The sequence below is a fragment of the Rattus norvegicus genome, chromosome 1 (assembly GCF_021556685.1).
Source record: "Rattus norvegicus strain SHRSP/BbbUtx chromosome 1, alternate assembly SHRSP_T2T, whole genome shotgun sequence".
Taxonomy (NCBI): Eukaryota; Metazoa; Chordata; class Mammalia; order Rodentia; family Muridae; genus Rattus; species Rattus norvegicus.
In genome coordinates this window covers 243,690,396-243,710,245 of record NC_141534.1, presented here as the reverse complement: position 1 = coordinate 243,710,245, position 19,850 = coordinate 243,690,396, and the positions used below count along the sequence as shown (strand labels likewise).

The 19,850-nt window shown below is 43.2% G+C and overlaps 1 long non-coding RNA gene across 6 annotated transcripts in view; it reads right to left on the bottom strand.

The window, feature by feature from the left end:
- The window catches only part of LOC102548095 (uncharacterized), a 90,326-nt gene extending 85,204 nt beyond the window's left edge, over positions 1 to 5,122 (bottom strand). Inside the window, exons 1-3 of one of the 6 annotated variants that reach the window (XR_015648166.1) lie at positions 4,970 to 5,122; positions 4,469 to 4,645; positions 1,215 to 1,340 (exon numbers count right to left, since the gene is read on the bottom strand). This is a non-coding gene — a long non-coding RNA (uncharacterized LOC102548095). The remainder of the gene's footprint in view (positions 1 to 1,214; positions 1,341 to 4,468; positions 4,646 to 4,969) is intronic. The other 5 variants (XR_015648162.1, XR_015648165.1, XR_015648167.1 and 2 more) reach the window with 5 other exon arrangements.
- Between the last annotated feature and the right edge of the window lie 14,728 nt (positions 5,123 to 19,850).

Here is a 19,850-nt window from a genome sequence, read left to right as displayed (position 1 = left end):
TGTTAACTGTAGGATCCCAACAGAGTTTTCCCTGGACCTCTCTGGGTCTCAGCTTCCTCATCATAAAGAAGAGATAATGACACTTATCTATCAGGACGGTACAAGAAGTGGCTTAGATAATTATATTAGATAACATGCATTCGTCTTAGTAGGTGATTAGTAGGTCCTCAAGAAATGGCTAGGTCATGCCCAGTGAACACGCTGGCTAAATAAACTTCATGGAGGAAAACAATACTGGGCCAGGAATAAGACACTCCGACTTCAGCTCTCAGCTCTTCTCTTACAAATGTATGGGGATTTCAGAGAGTAAGTATTAAATAGCTATTTACCAAATAGATGAAAGCATGAATAAGAAATACAAGATGGATTTTTGTATATCGCTATTAGTCCTCAGTTTCTCAGCTAAAGAAAACTGGTCTCTCCTGGCTCTTCTAATGCTAATGTTCTTTTGACATCTGTATGGCACCCACATAAATGCTTCCTCACATGTGCCATCCATGCATAAGGGAAGCACAGAGGAAACCACCTTCATCCTTTGCAGCCCCTAGGTCAAATCACACCCTACATCTTCACCCTGCCCACCAGGAATCCCTCAGCACTCACCTCCTTTTAAACCAAGGAGGATCCAAGAGTGAATGAAGCCTGAGAGTGCTCCCAGCTTGTGTGGTACTTGGGAATGGCTACCATTAGCTCTGTCCCCTCCCTGGGATTTCAACCTCCCAACTGTGAATCAATCTTCCAACTAGAGAGCTTATGCTATGTGACTCCCATAAAAGTCGGCATTCTCAGTCTGCCTTTGATCTCCTAGAACCTTGGATGGATCCCAGCTTGCTCAAGAGGCAGGTGGTGGGAGTCTGTGCTAAGACATCAGGGTGCTAATTCAGCTCAGTGGCCACACTTACTTCCTGGCTTTCTCATCCCTGAGGAGATTTTCTTAAAGGGTGGGCTCAGGCCTCAGAGCAATAGCACGGAGATACCAACAATCATACGATTAGGGTTCAAGAGGAAGTAACACAAGCTGGAAGCGATTGATGTGCAGCCGATGCTTTGAATATGCTCGCCTCATTTATTTATTTAATTTATTTTTAATCTCAAAGGCCACAGACAGTGAATGGTAAGTCAGATCGCTGGTTCCCCCCCCGGGGGGGGGATCACAATAGAAATTTTATAAAAGGCACTTTTCCATGGCCTTCATAAAGGCACTAAACACAAACCTTCGGAAGATGGAGGTGTTGTCTTTACAAGACAGGAAAGCAGTCCTGTGAGCAGAGGTTGCTGGGTCTTGCCTCATGAATGATGCAGGATGAGGAGAAATCAGGCAGATGTATCTCTGGTGGGAGCTGGTGAGAGAAGAATCGTAAGACCACAGAAATAAAAGGAGCCATGGGTCACTTATGTGCATGCCAGGAGGAAGTCACTGTCAGCTTCTAAGCAAAGGATGGGTGAGCACTTGGAAAAGAGCTGTTGCTGTAAACTGGTTCTACTATCTTTTTCAGCATAGATTAGAGTAAGTGGTATCCAGGGCACATTGACCTACTAATAAATCAAATTCAGATTTGGTACGAGCAAGGATGGGAGTGGGTTGGTATTTTCTAACCTGTCCTTTATTCAGATTTCCAAAAAAAAAAAAAAAAACCCAACTCAGTGACACTCAATACCATTTAGCAACGTGCTCGATTTAGTTGAGGAATAATTATTAAATACATGTTATGTGTGCATCCCTCTGAGACACAAGAGGGAGGAAGACATCCACAGCTTCATCAAGGTGAGCATGTTAAGAAAACATGCTGTACCTTATTTCTAATAGCCAGAAGCTGGAAAGAACCCAGATGCCCTTCAACAGAGGAATGGATACAGAAAATGTGGTACATCTACACAATGGAATATTACTCAGCTATCAAAAACAACGACTTTATGAAATTCGTAGGCAAATGGTTGGAACTGGAAAATATCATCCTGAGTGAGCTAACCCAATCACAGAAAAACACACACGGTATGCACTCATTGATAAGTGGCTATTAGCCCAAATGCTTGAATTACCCTAGATGCCTAGAACAAATGAAACTCAAGACGGATGATCAAAATGTGAATGCTTCACTCCTTCTCTAAAAGGGGAACAAGAATACCCTTGGCAGGGAATAGAGAGGCAAAGATTAAAACAGACACAGAAGGAGCACCCATTCAGAGCCTGCCCCACATGTGGCCCATACATATACAGCCACCCAATTAGACAAGATGGATGAAGCAAAGAAGTGCAGACCGACAGGAGCCGGATGTAGATCGCTCCTGAGAGACACAGCCAGAATACAGCAAATACAGAGGCGAATGCCAGCAGCAAACCACTGAACTGAGAATAGGACCCCCATTGAAGGAATCAGAGAAAGAACTGGAAGAGCTTGAAGGGGCTCGAGACCCCAAAAGTACAACAATGCCAAGCAACCAGAGCTTCCAGGGACTAATCCACTACCTAAAGACTATACATGGACTGACCCTGGACTCTGACCTCATAGGTAGCAATGAATATCCTAGTAAGAGCACCAGTGGAAGGGGAAGCCCTGGGTCCTGCTAAGACTGAACCCCCAGTGAACATGATTGTTGGGGGGAGGGCGGCAATGGGGGGAGGATGGAGAGGGGAACACCCGTAAAGAAGGGGAGGGGAGGGGTTAGGGGGATGTTGGCCCGGAAACCGGGAAAGGGAATAACACTCGAAATGTAAATAAGAAATACTCAAGTTAATTAAAAAAAAAGAAAAGAAAAAGAAAAAGAAAACATGCTGTAAAACAAGGGAGAGGCAGGATACAGCTACCTGCTGAGATGAACGATCTGTTACAGGTGCCTTGCAACCGGAAGTGCCTGGCAAGGACAGGTGGATGGGGAAAAGCACAAAGGGAACATGCCAGGTTGGAGACACTGGGGTGGCTAAGATCTGGGTGTAGGCACGTGAGGGCGGTGTTTGTACGGTGGGGATGGGATACGTCATGGTCTATCAAGACGAAAACGTTCAGAGGCTCTACTGGCCACAGAGCTGACTCTGGTCCCACAGGTAAAGATCATCAATTTTAATGGGGACTTGAGAAGTTGCATCTGGCCACCATGTTCAGGTCAGCTGAAGACGGGAGAACTGAGGAAGAAGTCAGCTGGGTGTGCTCTACCGGAGAAGCAAAACTAAAGCTACAGCGCTGGGGAGCTAAGCCCCACAGAATCCATCCAAGAGCCGGTTTCTATTGCTCCAGTCAAGGGTTCAGCCAGCTGTTCAAACCATCAAAAGAGCAAATTGGACACCGAAGCTCTAAATCCCTGCTCATGCCAGAAAACGAATATTTCTGGTGCCTAAGAGGGGCCTGGAGAATAGAACAAAACGCCAGCAGAGTGTGCTTCCCATGTGTAGGCCACAGCCCCAGCCGCCCGCCCACCATTGTGGAAGGAAGGAATTAATGAGAATCAGACCATCTAGGGCCTAACCTTATATTATTCATTTTTCTTGGAAACATCTGAGGTTCTGTGATCCCTCTCTAATCCCATATGCCATACTTAGCTTAAATTCTGACAGACATGAGGCTGGGTGCTTGGGTTAACACTGACTGCCTTTAGTGTGTGCTGAAGTGGGTTGCCACGGCTGGGCAGGGCACACTTCCAGATCACATCAGTCAGCGCCAGAGCCCAGCCCTGAGTCACTAATCACACAGCTGGAAACTAGAAAATGGAGAGTCTTTATATCTCTTTATATCTCTCTGCTTAGCCCCCCTTCCTCTCTCTCTCTCCTCTTTTCTTCCTTCTTTCTTTTCTTCCTTTTATTTGAAGACAACAAGAGTTTCTTCTCATGGTAGACTGAATTTCTTCTCCGAGTTTAGACAAGCTGCAAAGTATTTTTGCTCTCTCTGTGAGTGCTCTGCTCTGAGAATGTCTTCGAAACTCAAGCTTCTCTTTGGAGCTGAGACTGACTTTTGCTAAATAGCCTGCAATGTATCCTGCTAACCAGTAACACACACTCAAGACTTCCTGCTCTGAACCAAAGGTTTCTTGAGTTTTCTATATATCTGATAACAATTCAGTCCTCGAAGAGGATTGTTTCTGATCACTGGGAACCTAAGATATTTTGGGGGGAAAGGGGGGAGGGTGCTATCTAAGCTTTTAGTTTAAGATCATGAAACAAACAAAATATTTCAATGTCTTTACCCAACTAATGAAAAAAATGATTTCTGCAGAATGTGTCAACCCTTCTAGAGGACCTGAAGCGCACCAGAGTCACCTGTACCGCTCCTGCCTGCTCTTGCCTACCCTGTATTGCTTCGGGCTGTCTGTTGCTTTCTCCTTATTTTCCAGGCTCTAGTACCAGGGTACGGGATCCATCCATAGCACATCTCGAGAGTGATATCCAGCGAAGTATACCACAGTGCTGGCCTTGAAAGCATTCCGTGCATCTTACTTAATAACAACCCCCCCCATGCCGTGTGAAAAGCACACTTACTCTCAACGTGAGGACAGTAGCCTCTGGACTGCATGGCCACACCCCGAAGCCTTCCTGGGAATCCTCACCAATGCCAGCAAAGTAGCTCTGGTAACATCACCTCCTCAGCTTCTTCCCCTTGTCAGTAGACGACCAGAAGCACAGTTCTCTGGAGACAGATACACTTCTTGATAGAGTCTTTGAGATACGGCGTAAAGTAAAAAGAAAAACAAGGATAAAGGTGAAGAATGAGACTGAGCAGAGGGACAGGAGAGAGGGCTCCGATGTTAAGAGCACCAGAAGTTCACTTCCCAGCACCCACAGGGCGGTTCACAGTCATCTCTAACTTCAGGGGATCCAACCCCTCTACAGGTACTAGGCATGTACATGGTTCAAGACATACATGCAGGTAAAACACTCATGCACATAAAATAAAAAAAAAAAGTTTTTTAAAGTGAGCACAAATACCATATAGCTGAAAAGAAAAATTAACACCAGTGAGTATAAAAGCATCACACCCACCTCTGTGGTGCTTGTTCATTGAGACCCTGATGACTATATTATAAATGACTTTACAACTCAGATCTCCCTTCCACCCCAGCCTGGGTCTTCTATAGGGTGAATGAAGGAGAACGAGTTGCTCTAATAGCCCGGCTGATGATGTAGGGAAGGACTAAGATGGGTGTGTCTTCCCAGTTATGTGTATCACTCTTTGCCCTTGCTTCCGGACGCCAGCCACAGTGATCACTTCCGAAACAGTGACAGCTATGTTCACGTTCTTCGTGGAGACCTTAAGAAGAAAACTCAAGAGTTTTTGTTCTGGCAAGACCTGAAACTGAGAGGATGTGGTACACTATTGCCTGTGATGGATGGGACCAAGCTGCCACCACCAGGAAACGGGGCCAAGAAACGGACACGGGTCCCACGGTCCCTTTGAATTCTGAAGGCCACAGCACTTACCTCTACTCTTCAATTTATAAAAGGCAATGAGTCTCGCTTTCCTTTAAGCAAGATCTGCTTAAGATTTTGCTACTTGCACATTAAAATAACCTAAGAATATAAAAATCCAGTAACAAAAATAAAATAAAGAAATACCAAACCTTAGACCAGGCACAGTCAATTTGAGGGGGGGGGGGTGTCTAGGATCATATTTAAAGGCTAAGCACAGCATCCAGATGAGCCTAAAACTCTCTACAAAAAGACCCACTGGATCGTGATGCAACTTCAGATAAAAATAATTAAACAAACAAACAAGACATCCGGTTTCTGCTGGGAACCAGATGTGTTTAATTGGGAACTTTCAAGAGAAACTCGGAAAAAGCGTCTGAACTCAAGATGGCTGCTCTGGCAGGAGCATGGAGGCGGCTGTTTAACATCTGCCTTGATCAGGAAAGGCAACGGGATAGCTCGCTAAATGTTCAACAAGGATGCTTGTAGCAACCGTATTATTTAAAGCTTCTGTGACTTCTTATTGGAGAGATCCCCCACCCCCAAAAAAACTTGGAAAGAAGCCCTCCAGGACAGAAATAAAGGGGTGTAATTCTTCCAACACACAGGCAGACTGAACTCGGACAAACAGGGGATTGTAGCTCTATAAAGCAGGGCCTGTATAAAGCAGATAGATGCATTAGGAATTTGGAACCAGCTCATGACAGTACATTGTTTGATCAATTCCTGGTAGAAATCCTGCGCTCCAAATTATTTTTAATCTTATATGGCAATTCATTTGCCAAAAAAGGGACTTCAATGCAATGTTAGCATAAAAATCATTTACAGCAAGCACAGTTTAGAAGGATCCTGGAACTCAAAAGCAACCCTGCCAGCCAGGGTTAGTCCTCGGCCGGTTCCAGCAGGGTGGGGTCCCGGGTGAGGGCAGGCTGAGAGCTAGGGAGATGACAAGCAGAGCCAAAATGTTTCTTTACATTAAGGGTCCTCCATTGTGTCCCTCGCTCTTCTGAGCAGTGCCTTTGGAGGAGGATCTGGTACTGTTTAGTTCTGCTTCTACTGCGTAAACAGCAGGAACTGTTTCAAAAAACAGAGCAGGATTAACTTGATCCAGCCGACACTCAAATACTCAAATTTGGGTCTTTTGTGCGAGGCTTGTGCCAACTATTAAAGGCTAGCATTCCACCTAGAGAGCCAAAGGAACCGTTCTGTACCTCTGTTAATTCTTGTTCCCTGAGATGGCTCATTTGAGTACCGTGTGTTTATATCAGGGGAAAAAAAACTTCTGGTACTCTTAATTATCATGTTGAAAACATGATATCCACAATGATATGTATGAGAAAGCCAAAAAAAAAATAATAAGAAAGAAAAAGAAATCAAGAATCTAGCCTGTAAGACAGAAGGCTTTGAATAAATATATTTAGTAAATGAATAACTATATTTATAAGCAGTGGAATGGAATGAATCCTTAGATTGGTTAAATAGCTTCACAATGTAGACCTGAAAAACCAAACAAACAACTGGAGAATTTTCAGAACTAAGACAAGATCCCATTTGATCATTGATTGGAAAAATTCTAAAGGCTTTTAGAATTTTAGAGTTTGTTTCACAGATAGGATGGGAAGCACTCAGTCGTTCATTTCTTTCATCAAACAAGGATGCATGAAAAAACAAAGCCTAAGTCCGTTCTCTGGGTGAAGCAAAAGGTGCAGAGCAAGCATCTTGCAAGGGCTCAGGCAGGTTCTTCTGGTTGAGGGTCAAAGGCTTCAGGTAGAACTGACATCAACATAAGAAGAATTTCAACCCATAAATACATAAAATGAATTATGTGGCACATTGGGGACCAGACTACATCTAAGTCCTTCTAATCTGCCCGCATCTCATGTCTCTTCTGCCACATTACGGGTCTGTGCCATCGTCTCTTGTAAAATTGGAGCTTGTCACTGAATTTCTAGCTTCCCTCACTCTCTTGTCCACTGCCCATAAGACACAAAGAATAAAGCTTTTTAAAACACGAATCTTGTTAGTCCCCCTCATTGAAAACCTGACTGTGGTGTTTCACTGACAGCCCTAACTCACAGTGGGATCAGGCTCTTGTTTCTTCCTCCTGATCCTAATCTTCCCTGCCCCATCCCGACCGCACTCTACCCTCCAGATGCTTTACCTTTCTTCAGTTCTAAATGTGCATGCTACCTCTCCCCAGGGCTTCCCTTCTCTTATCCCACTCACCAAGTGATAGAAGAATAGAAAACTTCTTACTCCCAGGTCAGATTCAAACTACATGCTCCTTCCTCTGCAGAGAGGCCCTGCTATTGCTCTCACAGAGCATGTTGTACCATGTGAGCAAGTTTGGTATGCCAGCTCACTGCCATTCACCAGTCAGCAAACTGTGAGGAGAGAGACTAGGCCTGTCTGGGTCACAGTACGTCCTCTGCACAAAGTACAGCATGAATTGTATTGGATGGATGGATGGATGGATGGATGGATGGATGGATGGATGGATGGGATGGATGGATGGATGGATAAGATGGATGGATGATGGATGGATGGATGGATGGATGGATAAGATGGATGGATGATGGATGGATGGATGGATGGATGGATGAGTAGATGGGTGGTGGACAAAGGGATGGAAAAATAAAATGGGAAGAAAAAGAATTGTGGGGGGCTTGGAATGAGAAGCCAAAGTTTTATAATTTTACCTTGAAAGTATTCAATGATTAAACAGTTCTAAGTACAAAGTGTAATGAAGGGGATAAGGACCATGTTCAAAAAAGACCAGATATAAGTGATTTATCTGTAAGAGAATCCACAAGAAGAACAAAATCAACAAGTTAAGTTCACAAAAATGCTTCTGTTTGGTCAGAAATTTCGTTTGTTGTTGTTGCTGTTTTTGTTTGTTTGTTTTAAGGAAACACAAGTAGTATGGTATACTTGAGTTCCTGCTGCTTTTGCGGAGGACCCAGATTGGGTTTGGATCACCCATATGGCAGCTCATACGCACCCATAAGTCCAGCTCCAGAGAGTCCAGGGCCCTTTTCTGGTTTCCGTAGGCACCAGACATATATATGATGCATATACATACACATATATAGACACAAACCCTCATACACATAAATTATAAAATTAAAGGCTGTTTCTAAAGAGATGTGATGAAGTCTACACTACACCGCTTAGAGATATTATTAGTATTTACATTAAGAATTATAGTAATACTTGAGGATTTGAAAAAAATTTAATTCGAAATTGGTCATCAGAAAAACACATTGCTGTATTTTCTCGGTGTCTCGCTTAATTAAAAAAATAAAGAAACAAAATCTGCAGAGTTCTACGCAGAGCTCAATAATAACTCTTTCCACAGGAAAGAAGCCACATCGCTTTGGTTTGGGAACAGAAAGATGCCAATTCCTAGTTAAATAGAAGAGATAGAAACTTGATTCTACTCTACTTGAATTAGAGAGCTGCTGTCAAACAAGATGACCTTTTGACAGGTCTATCCTGGTAAGTTGAACTGGTCCTTCTTAAGAAGAGCCAAGAAGAAAAAGAAAAATACAATATTGCTACTATGGCTCTGTGACTATGTGTCATGAGGCACAGGAGGGACAGGAAACAAATGCTGGGAAGGTCAAAACGGTCAGAGTCACCATGGCTTGTCTCCAAACACAGTGGCCCGGGTGAGTCCTAAGCTTCACTCCACATGGACTGAAATATTGTTTGGATTATAACATCGAGCTAGGACTAACTTGACCTGCACTATTATTAGAAGAGTGGAAAATTGCACAACTGAACATCTTCTTTGTCTTCAGAGCCTGGCGGGGGTCATAATTTGTAGGGATGGCTGTGCTGCCTTGATACTGATTACTTACTTACTAAGCAGTTTCTTCACCTCCCCACAAGATGAAAAATAGGCCCCAGCCCCTCCCAGGGAAGTGATGATATGAGTTAAACAGGCAAACAGTTCTGTGTAATATAGTCAAGGTGTGGCCGTAAGCTTTGACGGGGAGATTTTAAACAAAAATACCAGAACTCACTGTCCAAGAGAGCTGTTCTGCAAATCTGTGGCCTTGGGGCATGGTACAATTAGTTCAGAGATATGCGGATTGCTCAAGCATTTTTGGAAGCCGTCTTCAGTCACTGAGGAACAGTGTGGAATAGTGGAACAAGCATAAAAATTACATTACATCTGCATGACCAGGCAGCTTTCCGCATTTACTCTTCAAGTTGGTTTTCATAATCTTGTGGAGGGGGAAAAAGAAAAACAGTAATCTGGGTATCAATGAAATAATACAAAATGGCAGCCTAAGAGGTCCTTGTCACCAAAGACAACCATCACATATTAAAAGTGTCATTTAAGTTCACTTTTGATCTACAGAATGAAAGCTGTCTTGTTAAGATGATCACAGAGCTTCTAGACAACAGCAGAGTTGCCTGTACCGAATACTTCTAAGCTATCCAACGTAATTTCTACAGAAGTGCCTTACAGCAGCCAAAAAGAACCATGTCATAGTAGTTTAGATATTTTTTAAAAACAACCACAAAAACCATGGTTTCTCTCTGTCTCTCTGTCTCTGTCTCTATCTCTCTGTGTTTCTTTGTATCCTTCTCTGTCTCTGTGTGTGTATCTCTCTGTCTCTCTGTCTCTGTTTCCATCTCTCTGTGTCTTTGTCTCTCTGATTCTCTCTCTCTCTCTCTCTCTCTCTCTCTCTCTCTCTCTCTCTCTCTCTCTCTGATAAGATGTGTCCCCACCTTCCCTAGCTCTTTCCGGAAGTGCTTGCTATCCTTGGCCAACAGTGCATCCCGATGTGTATTTCACCATCACCTGGCATTTTTAGGCAACAGCTCTATCTTTGTGTTTCTTCTCTCTTTTGATGGACACCAGTCATCATGGATCTGAAGCCCGTCTTAATCCAAAATTGAATTCTAAAGCAAAGATTTTGTTTGCATGTTGGAAGACATTAAAAAGTAATTCAGGTCTGATTTTTATGAAAACCAGCCAAAATAAAGAAAAAATGATAAAGGGGGAGTGGGGGAGGGAGAAGAGGAGAGAGGAGAGAGGAGAGAGAGAGAGGAGGGAGAGAGAGAGAGAGAGAGAGAGAGAGAGAGAGAGAGAGAGAGAGAGAGAGAGAGAGAGATTGGACAAGTTTGTTTCAGGCAACATCACTTGGCAGCTTTCTTGGAAAATGTGGCTCAGCTATTATTAAAATGCATTTAAATTCACCATATCTGATGTTGTGTGTAAATCTCATGACTTCTGAAACTTTAGCTAAATCACTCTTTTGTCCCACCATGAATGGAGAGTTCACTCAGCTTGCCAACTAACATTCACCTCAAGGGGACTCAAAGAACTTCGTCTTAACAACAATAATGAGAATAGTCTTTCTCTAAATGTGTTCTGTCTAGAACGGAGTCAGGCTCAATTATCCCTTACCATTTCTATTTGGGCATTTGCAGAAATATCAAATATTTCTAATAGAAAACAGCATTTGTTTCGGCGTAAAACAGAAAAGGAAAGGTATTCCTCAGTCACAGGTGAAACCATGCCATTAAAGGAGGCAGATTTTAGGTGGTGATATCTTCTCACTGAAATTATTACAGAGCTTTAATGCTTAAAATGGTGGAAACTTTTCCCATACCCAGCCTTGTCAAACCAGCTTTTGAACAGGAAAATCCAGAATTTGGGTTGTAGCTCAGTGGCAGAGTGCATGCCTAGTAACCGAACGATGCCCTCGGTCCTATCCCCAGTGTTCAAAAGAAAGGAAAGCTACGACCCAAGGGCAGCTGCACAAGTCATTGCAGAAGGAGAAAAAATACTGGAAGAGATTTAAAAAAACTTGAGAAGAGATTCAAGAATTCTCTTACATTGTTTTGGGAAGCTACCATGGTTTGACTATGCAATATCGGCTATTGGCTCTCACTTTAAATACTTGGTCCTATTTTAAGGGGCTCTGGAAACTTTGGGAGCTAGAGTTAAACAGGAGAAAGTAATTTACTAGGGTAAATCCTTGAAGGTATGCTATCTCTGACCATTTCCTGCTACAAAGTGATCAGCTCTTGTCTGCCATATGATGCCCCTTCTGCCATGATGCACCGCTACACAGGCAGCTGACCATGGACTGGACCCTCTGAAATAATTAGGCAGAGTTAACGTACTCATCTTGTCTCTGTCAGGAAATCTCATCACAGCCACAGAAAGGCAACTACTACGGAAGTATACCAGGATGGCAGGCACTTCAGTCACTCGATACACTCTAGTCTATGGCCAATTTCTAATCCTTAAAGAATGGCTGGTGTCAGCCCGAGAAGACACAATGAACCTCTCCAGGATGAGCCTTCATGTCCTCTTAGGCAACTGGACCAAAACAAAAGGCAAAGATTCAGGAGTTGCCCAGGGTAGCTGGAAGGGTTATTAGAATTGTCTCCTATATCAGCCTTAAATTCATGATCTTCTTTTGCCAATGTCTAAAGAATTCAAAGAAAATTTTCAAAAGCTCTGATTTTAAAAGAAAAAAAAACTATTCTAAAAGCAGTGCCAGTGGGCTTTGGGTCAGATTCATGCCGATGGAGATCCTAGAATAAAGAAATCCTCCACTCAGAACTGAGTGTCATGTGAAGAGTGAACTTCTTAATTTTTGAGCCCTGTGATCTTGAGCCATGGCAAATTCTATAAGCGTCATCAATTTTCTTCTTTTATAAAGCATTCCTTTGACTAATGCTGACCAGTTACTCTGAACTGAAGTTACAATTGGCTTCCCAGGCAGGCCGGAGGAACAACTGTCTCAGATTGCTAGTTGGGAGCCAAAAGAAATATTTTCCCCTTAAAGTTCCCCAATTGCCTTTTCTCTGGTGATCATTGATATCAGGTTTAAGCTTAGAAAAGTTATCTAAAGATAACTTACTCTAGGAAGGAAGGGGAATACTGGAAGACTGAAATATTTGCAGACGGCTTGGCTAGTCAGCCAAATGCTTACAAGGGTTAAGTGGGTAGCCTTAACTAATGGAACAAATTAGTCAAAGACAACAGCTCAGAAGGGAGCTGTCTTGGCTAAAGAGAACAGTGGCTCCCCAGGTCCAGTTTGTTTCTGATGTGCAAGAAAATAATAAATCTACATCTGTTTGTTTTTAACAAAAAACATTTCCCCCGATGTTGGATGTGATCTATTTTAATAACTTTATGAGATAAAAATCGGAATTCAATAGATTACAAATATTTTAAATGTCTACTTAGTAGATTTCACAGGTAAAAACTAGCCAGCACTATAAATGTGATCATGAATACATCTATAATTCCCAAGGCTTCCTTCAAGTCCTTCATATCCCTCATTTCCTCTCTTAGGTTTCCTCATCTTACTATTCACACCAATAGTTTTTTCCTTTCTTATAGCTAAGAATTATTCTCTTGTACATATATGCACTATAGTTTGTATAGCTAACCTTCTGGTACAGTAGCACGTTTGTATTGTTTCTAGTTTGGGGCAACTAAAGTTGTTGCTATAAAATTTGACTGCAATGTCTTGGATATATACTTGGTCTCTTTTGAATAACCTCCTATGAATGGTGTTGCGTCATGGATGGGTGCACATAGACTCTTTTAGGAAGCTGACAAACTAGGCCCAAATCGTGCGCCATTTTGCCTTGTCAGAACCCACATGTGAGGGTTCTGTTTGTTCTCCACACTTGGTATGGGCAGTTTTAGGAATTGCAACCATGAGAATAGCTGAATTATGGTTCCTCAGTTGTGTTTTTAATACACATCCCCTCAAGATTAATTCAGTTGTCTCTCTCTGTGCATTTGTATGTCTGCATGAATGAAGTGTTTACTGAAATCTTCTGCTCTTCTTGTTCAGTTGTTTATTTTTATTACTGAGGTTTGTATTGTGTGGGATATGTGTAGGCACACGTGTGTACAGGCACATGTGCACATATTTGTATACTCCTGCAGAGGCCAAAGTTCTAAATCAGGAAAGTGTCTCCCCTCTATCACTTTCCACCTTAAGTTTCTGTGACAGGGTCTCTCACTGAAGTTGGAGCTCACTGATTTAGCTAGAAGGTCTGTTTAGCAGGCCCATAAAATGCTGCTGTCTCCATGCCCCAGCCCTAGTGATGGGATTACAGATGTGTGCCATCAGGGCCAGAATGTATATGTACAGTGAAGATCTAACTGTAAGGCCTTGTTTGCACAGCAAACACTTTATTGAATTATAGCTTCTAACAGCCCTTAGCACGGCCACATACATGGAGTTTTCAGCTACCTCACCCCTACTGTACAATTTGGCTTTTCATTCTTTAAGCAATATTTTCAAGAATATGTTTTATCTGGAGATTATGATGAGTGGGAGACTTCTTGCCTAGCACATGCTACTGTTGGGTTACTATTTGTTGAGTCTTGACTTTACCCAGTGGGTGGCTGGAACCAGAGAGTTCCCAGCTGGCCAGGGATGGCCAGGGTGAGTAGCAATGGGAGCAGAGAGACGGCTGGGGCCAGAAGATAGCTAGGCTAACATAATGTGGTGCCACACTGAAACCAGCCACCACTGAGCTAAATTAAGGTGAGTTCTATATGGCCCTACAGTGCCATAACTAATGCCAGGGAGCGACTGCCCAGGTCTGAGAGTATCAGGGACCCAGCATGGAGCAGTGACGCGTGGGAACAGGTCGTGCCCTTTTTTAATTTTTACCACAACAATAAAATCTCCTTATGAATTCTTCTAGCCGATCCCCCAGTTTTATAGTGCCAGAAATAATTTCAAATTTAACGGAAATGTTGTATAAGCTAAACACAACACATGCATAGGGCTCCATGTAGCCTGTGAAGCCTTGTTTACCTGTAAGACCTTTCATGTTCACAACTGTGTATCAGGCAAGAACAAGAAAGACCTTGGTGACCTTTTTCAGTATTGTTTTTTATCATACACATGCAAACACTTTGGCTGTCTTCTTCATGGTCATCTTTTTCCCTATACAGAAGATAGCAGACATTCTTTACATTGCTGGCTTATCTGAAAACTTACACTGAGTGTTGAAAGAAGAATAAATAACAGCTTGCTTCTCCTGAGCACGGATATGCTTGGTCAAATGAAAATCACATCCACAGCCTAGTAAGAAGTCTCAGTGGGTGTCTGCCACTAAGCCTGACAGCAGTCGTTCACTCCTGGGACCCATGTCCATGTGATGAAAGGAGAAATGTGACTCTCACAAGTCATCCTAGTATACACACACACACACACACACACACACACACACACACACAAATGTATGTAATAAAAAAAGAAAATTATATACTTCAACGATATGAATCACCAGTCTACCTCAGTAGCCTACTACTGTAACAAGAGAGAGTTCCGTGAATGGAGGTAGGGAGAGGGACTATGAGGACACATAGTTAAGGGAAGGGACAGTGGACAACTAGACTTTCATGTTTAATTTTATATCCAGGTGATGAGCGTCAGTGCCAAACTTGGATCTTTATCCTTCATTATAAAGCAAAATTCAAAACATCGTTTCCAAAGCAACCACTAACTGAATACTCTTCTGCTAATACCATTTTCATACACTGAGAGACAAAATTCTGGCTCTAGGCAAATGTTAAGAACAGTCTTGTGTAGTCAACAAGTCAAGTGTGTTCTGAGTGCTTCTGACACGACACAAGGAATTAGTTGCCTCGTGTTCAAATGCTGTTTGTAGGCATACTTTTAAAAAATGTTACCAACCCCGGTTAAGTTCAAAGAACCACTGGAAAAGCACGATGTGTCCAGAGGGTACCACAGAGACTGAAATGATCAGCTTGCAGTTCCCAGTCCAGGAAGGATCTGACTTCAGAGAAACAGCAGGGAAATCTTGGCTGCCCCTTGCAGCGGTGACCTTCAGAAGGCTAGCAGGCTCTATGACATTCCCATGCTCAGTACTCTGAAAACACATTCGCTTCTCCTCTACGACAGCTGAGCCATCAGTCTTAGTCCCAGAGCATGAACTTAACTGTAATCTCCTTCACCTGCTGACTTTGCAACGATGCTTCAAAAGCTACTCTGACCTCCCGTAAGTAGAATTGCCAGAGAAATGAAGCTTTCCACTTCCTACTTAGAAAGTATGTTGCTTCAAAACCTCCTTAATCTTCTCTTCCAGAATACATGTGGCATTACTGAAACAGAACAGCTCATCCCCCAATGAAACCACCAAGGGCTATCATACTCATTTTTATTTTTTTTCTTTTCTTTTTTTTTTTTCAGAGCTGGGGACCGAACCCAGGGCCTTGCGCTTGCTAGGCAAGCGCTCTACCACTGAGCTAAATCCCCAACCCGTTCATTTTTATTTTTTAGAGGCAAAACAGGGAGCGTTCCAGGGAATCAGCAAGGCCTAATTGCTCCTAACTTCTATCAGTAGAGTAGCTGATATGTGAGTGCACCCTTGAAACCTCACATTCCAGGGGGGTCTTCTGAAAAGGAACCCAGAGACTCCTCGTGGATGAGAACTAGTGATCTTATTTGTTTCCTGAAGTGTGTGGATACATGACAGTTTGGCTAATACATACATACATACATACATACATACATACATACATATATACATACATACATATATCACATCACATCTTACTTAGTAGTTAAAAATACTGCCCACCTTAGAGAAGATCAATCACTCCATTTTGGTTTACTTTATGTTAGCCCAGGGTGATTTGTTTAGTCAGGAAGCACAAGTCTTGGGTTTCATGTGCAAGAGTTGAATAGAAGACCCGTCCCTTATCATCTATGTGCCCTGAGCAAATCTTTGGTCTTCTCCAGAACTCAGCATTGTCAGCTTCATGCTGCTCACCGGATTGCTGTGTGAGCTCAGCTGTACTCATAGCCAAGAACTCAGGAGCCTATGTTGCTATTCATTTATTCTTACAGCCTATACATTCCATCTGACTATCCAATGCCACATTGTATTACTTCATAATTTTGTTTCTGGCCTTCAAATATTTGGGAAAACAAGCACGTCTCAGTTGTCCACTGTGGCATTATCCACCTGCCACATGTTTGCGATACAACAAATAAGGAAAGAAAAAAGAGAGAAAATCATCAACTTGATTTAGCCAAACATAATATAATCATGAAGGACACAAATGGAAGTCAACTAGATTTTAAATCCAAACCCCATTACTTGCTAGCTGGGTGACTTTGGGCAAATCCTTCCATTTTAACCTGAAGACAGATGATAATACCTGCCACCCTGGGTTATGATAGGGGCTAAAAACCCCTGCTCCCTGAAAAATAAAAGGCGCTGAGTACAGTGCTTGGCCTATGATGAACACTCAATAGCTGTTGCTCTCTTGCTGCACCCAGAACCTGTTGAACGCTTGCACATGTTCTGCTACTAACTGTACCGGTCCTTAGCAGGTAAAGCAAACGTTTAAATTTCATGAGTTATCTTTTACTCTCATTGGAAACAACTGGAAAGAAGCAGCCTGTCTCCTGCACAGGAGTGAGGTAGATTGACTTCTTCATTGGAACATCTGAATGGCATTTGTCTCTCTGTTCAAGTAACAGAGATCTTCATTCTGAGGCTTTTAGCGATAGCCCCAGCCTGAACTCTAGGAGCCCCAACTCATCATTCACTGATGTCTATGTTTGTTTGTTTGTTTGTTTTCTTGTTTCGTGTTTAAAGGCAGAAGGCTGCAGGCTGGCCTAGTAGATAAAGCATTCCCCATGCGAGCATGAGAAAAAGATCCCATACAAAAGCCCTGTGGGACTACTGACCCACCAGCAACCACAGCTCGAGGGAGGCAGAAGCCATCTCCATGGCAAGAGGCTAGCTGGATTAACCAAGTTGACAGTCTTCGGGTCCAGTGAGAGACCTCGCTTCAGGAAATGAAGTAAAGAGTGATCAGGGGAAACAACCTGGTGTCAACAACTGACTTCAACACCCACATACACGCAGGTGCCAACATGTGTGCACACAGGTGCCAAACATGTGTGCGCACTCATCACATATGCAAAAACTGACTTTTTAAAGGGCAGAACACATAATTAGTTGTACTCACCAAAGTTCCAGATCCCAACATGTAAGAAGTGACTGACTTGCTGACTGGGGAGAAGGGGTTGTGGTCTTTCCAAGTACTGACTTGATGAGACTTCACCTCCTCATGAGCCCGTAGAGAGCATGCACCATCCCAGGGGTGTTGAGCATTAAATAGCACCATAGAAGGCTAAACTGGATGCCTGGTAAGTGCTCGATGAGGAGAGCATTATTATTGTGACTGCTACTGTTGTCCAGCTAGGGTTGCTTTATCCAGATAATAATAATATAGGTCCTAAAGTTTGGGGCCACTAGGGTTTTAAAAGTAGAATATTATTTATTTGTACATCCCTATAGTTTATGTAATTGTAATATTAATTATGATTGCCTTAATAGTATAATTTAATAACTGAAACGTGGCACGTGCGCCATGAGCATCTGGCATTGGAACTAAATCTTGAAGAATGGGGGAAGGGGGACTGGAGAGATGGCTCAGTGGTGAAGCACATTTGTTGCTCTTGCAGAGGACCCAGGTTCAGTTCTCAGCAACCAAATAGCTGATCGACAACCATCTATCACCCTGATTCCAGGGGACTCAAGGCCCTCTTCTGACCTTGGAAGTCACCTGGAACACATGTGGTTGTGCACGCATACATGCAGGCAAAAACGCTCACAAAATAAATAAGTTTTTGAAAAAGAAGGGCGAGCACAGGCTACTGAGTATCGAAGGAAGAGAAGGAGCCATTTGTGTTTGATGCCTTTCCAGCTGTCTCGTCGGCTCTAAGTTTTAGCTCCAATGTAGAAGGCTCGCAGAAGCCCCTGAGGCTGAGTTCAATGGAAATGAGGCCCCAAACCACTTGTCAGGATGGAGACAAAGGCACGTGGTCCAGCACGAGCCCCCTCTAACTGCTTTCTCATATTTGCTTGACTTACCCAACCTGGAGTCGCTCCAGAGCTGAGAGCACTCCGCATCCTGGAGAGCCTTGCCCCACAATTACTGCATTATTAGTATTTATGTTGAAAACAAACTCTTCTCTGGGACTGCTGGCTCAACTCTATTGGCACCTGCTGGCTCCTTTAATATTTAAGTTCCTCCCTCTTCAAAGATCCACATCAGAGTCTTTCCTGAGGCAGAAGACCAAATGTACTTGCACCTGGGAATTTCCCTTGTGGCTCAAAAACCCAAAGGGGGAAAGGCAGAAAGCAATCATGCATAGCACCGACTTTAAAGGAAGAAGATAAGGCAGTAGGGAACGGGTGTGTGGTGGTTTCTTCAGGTCTAAAAACCACACATAAGGATTTAAATTAGCCTTTCTTCATAACCCTCCCCCTCCCCATTAGAATCTCATAAAACCCTCTCTCTCTCTCTGTCTCTGTCTCTCTCTCTCTCTGTCTCTCTCTCTGTCTCTCTCTCCCTCCCTCCCTCCTTCTCTCCCTCCCTCCTTTCCTTCCTCCCTTCCCCCCCTTCTCCCTTCCTCCCTCCTCTCCCCACCCACACCCCCTCCTTGCGTGTGTCTTTAAAAAGACAGCAAGTCAGAGCTTACTGTCACAAAATATGCTTCACGAAATTTATTAGTAAAGTAAATAAATCAAGGACAATCATTCTCAGACTTCAGTGAACACAAGAGGCATGTGGAAGCCACGGAAGATTCCCATTTCCACCTCCAAGCTCTGTGATGTAGGTCCAGAACATTGTTAAGACCCTTACTTAACAATGGTGCCCTGGGACTCTCCGGAGTATTCCAGGCAACAATTTAGAAACTAAAATTCGTTAGTTTTTCTCTGCCCGTCTATTCATTTGGGATCACTTTTAACTTCTTTCACCAGTTTTCTCACTCAGCATAAGATTCCCATCATTTATGCAAAAGGATCTTTTTTATTTCTTTTCCCATTTGGGAGGCTGGTCTGTGGGTGGTGATGGGTTTTTCCTTGAATAGATCAGGGATGGGTGTTTGGGAAATGGCTTTACAGAATTTTTCAACAAGAGAGCTTGTATCTTAAGGTTTTCCTCATCAGAACCAATTAAACTGAGGGAGCAAGTAGAACTGTCCTGTTCTGTGACTTAGTCCATTCTTTAAATTCAAAAGTTCTGCACAGAACTCATGTCCACATGACACGAGGCCTCTGTGCTAAGGACAGGGGGGTACCTGGGTACAGCCATATGTAGATGTGGGGTGAGGCAGAGGACCACAGGTACCCAGGGATGACCCAGGTAATACAGAGCCTGCCCCAACTTGGCCTTGCTTTCTTGGGACAAACCTTTTCTTGGCTTCTGGTTCAGGCACCTATCCTGAAGGAAGGAAACTGGATAATAAGAATCAGTGTATCCTTTGTGGCCTCACGACATTTGAAATGGAATAAATTCTGCCTGTGGTTGAGGTAGCAGGAAGATAAGGAAGAGAGCTAGACCCTGGGACCTAGCTGAGGCTTTTGAGAAGGAACCCTGCATGGTGTACAGGTTCAGGGA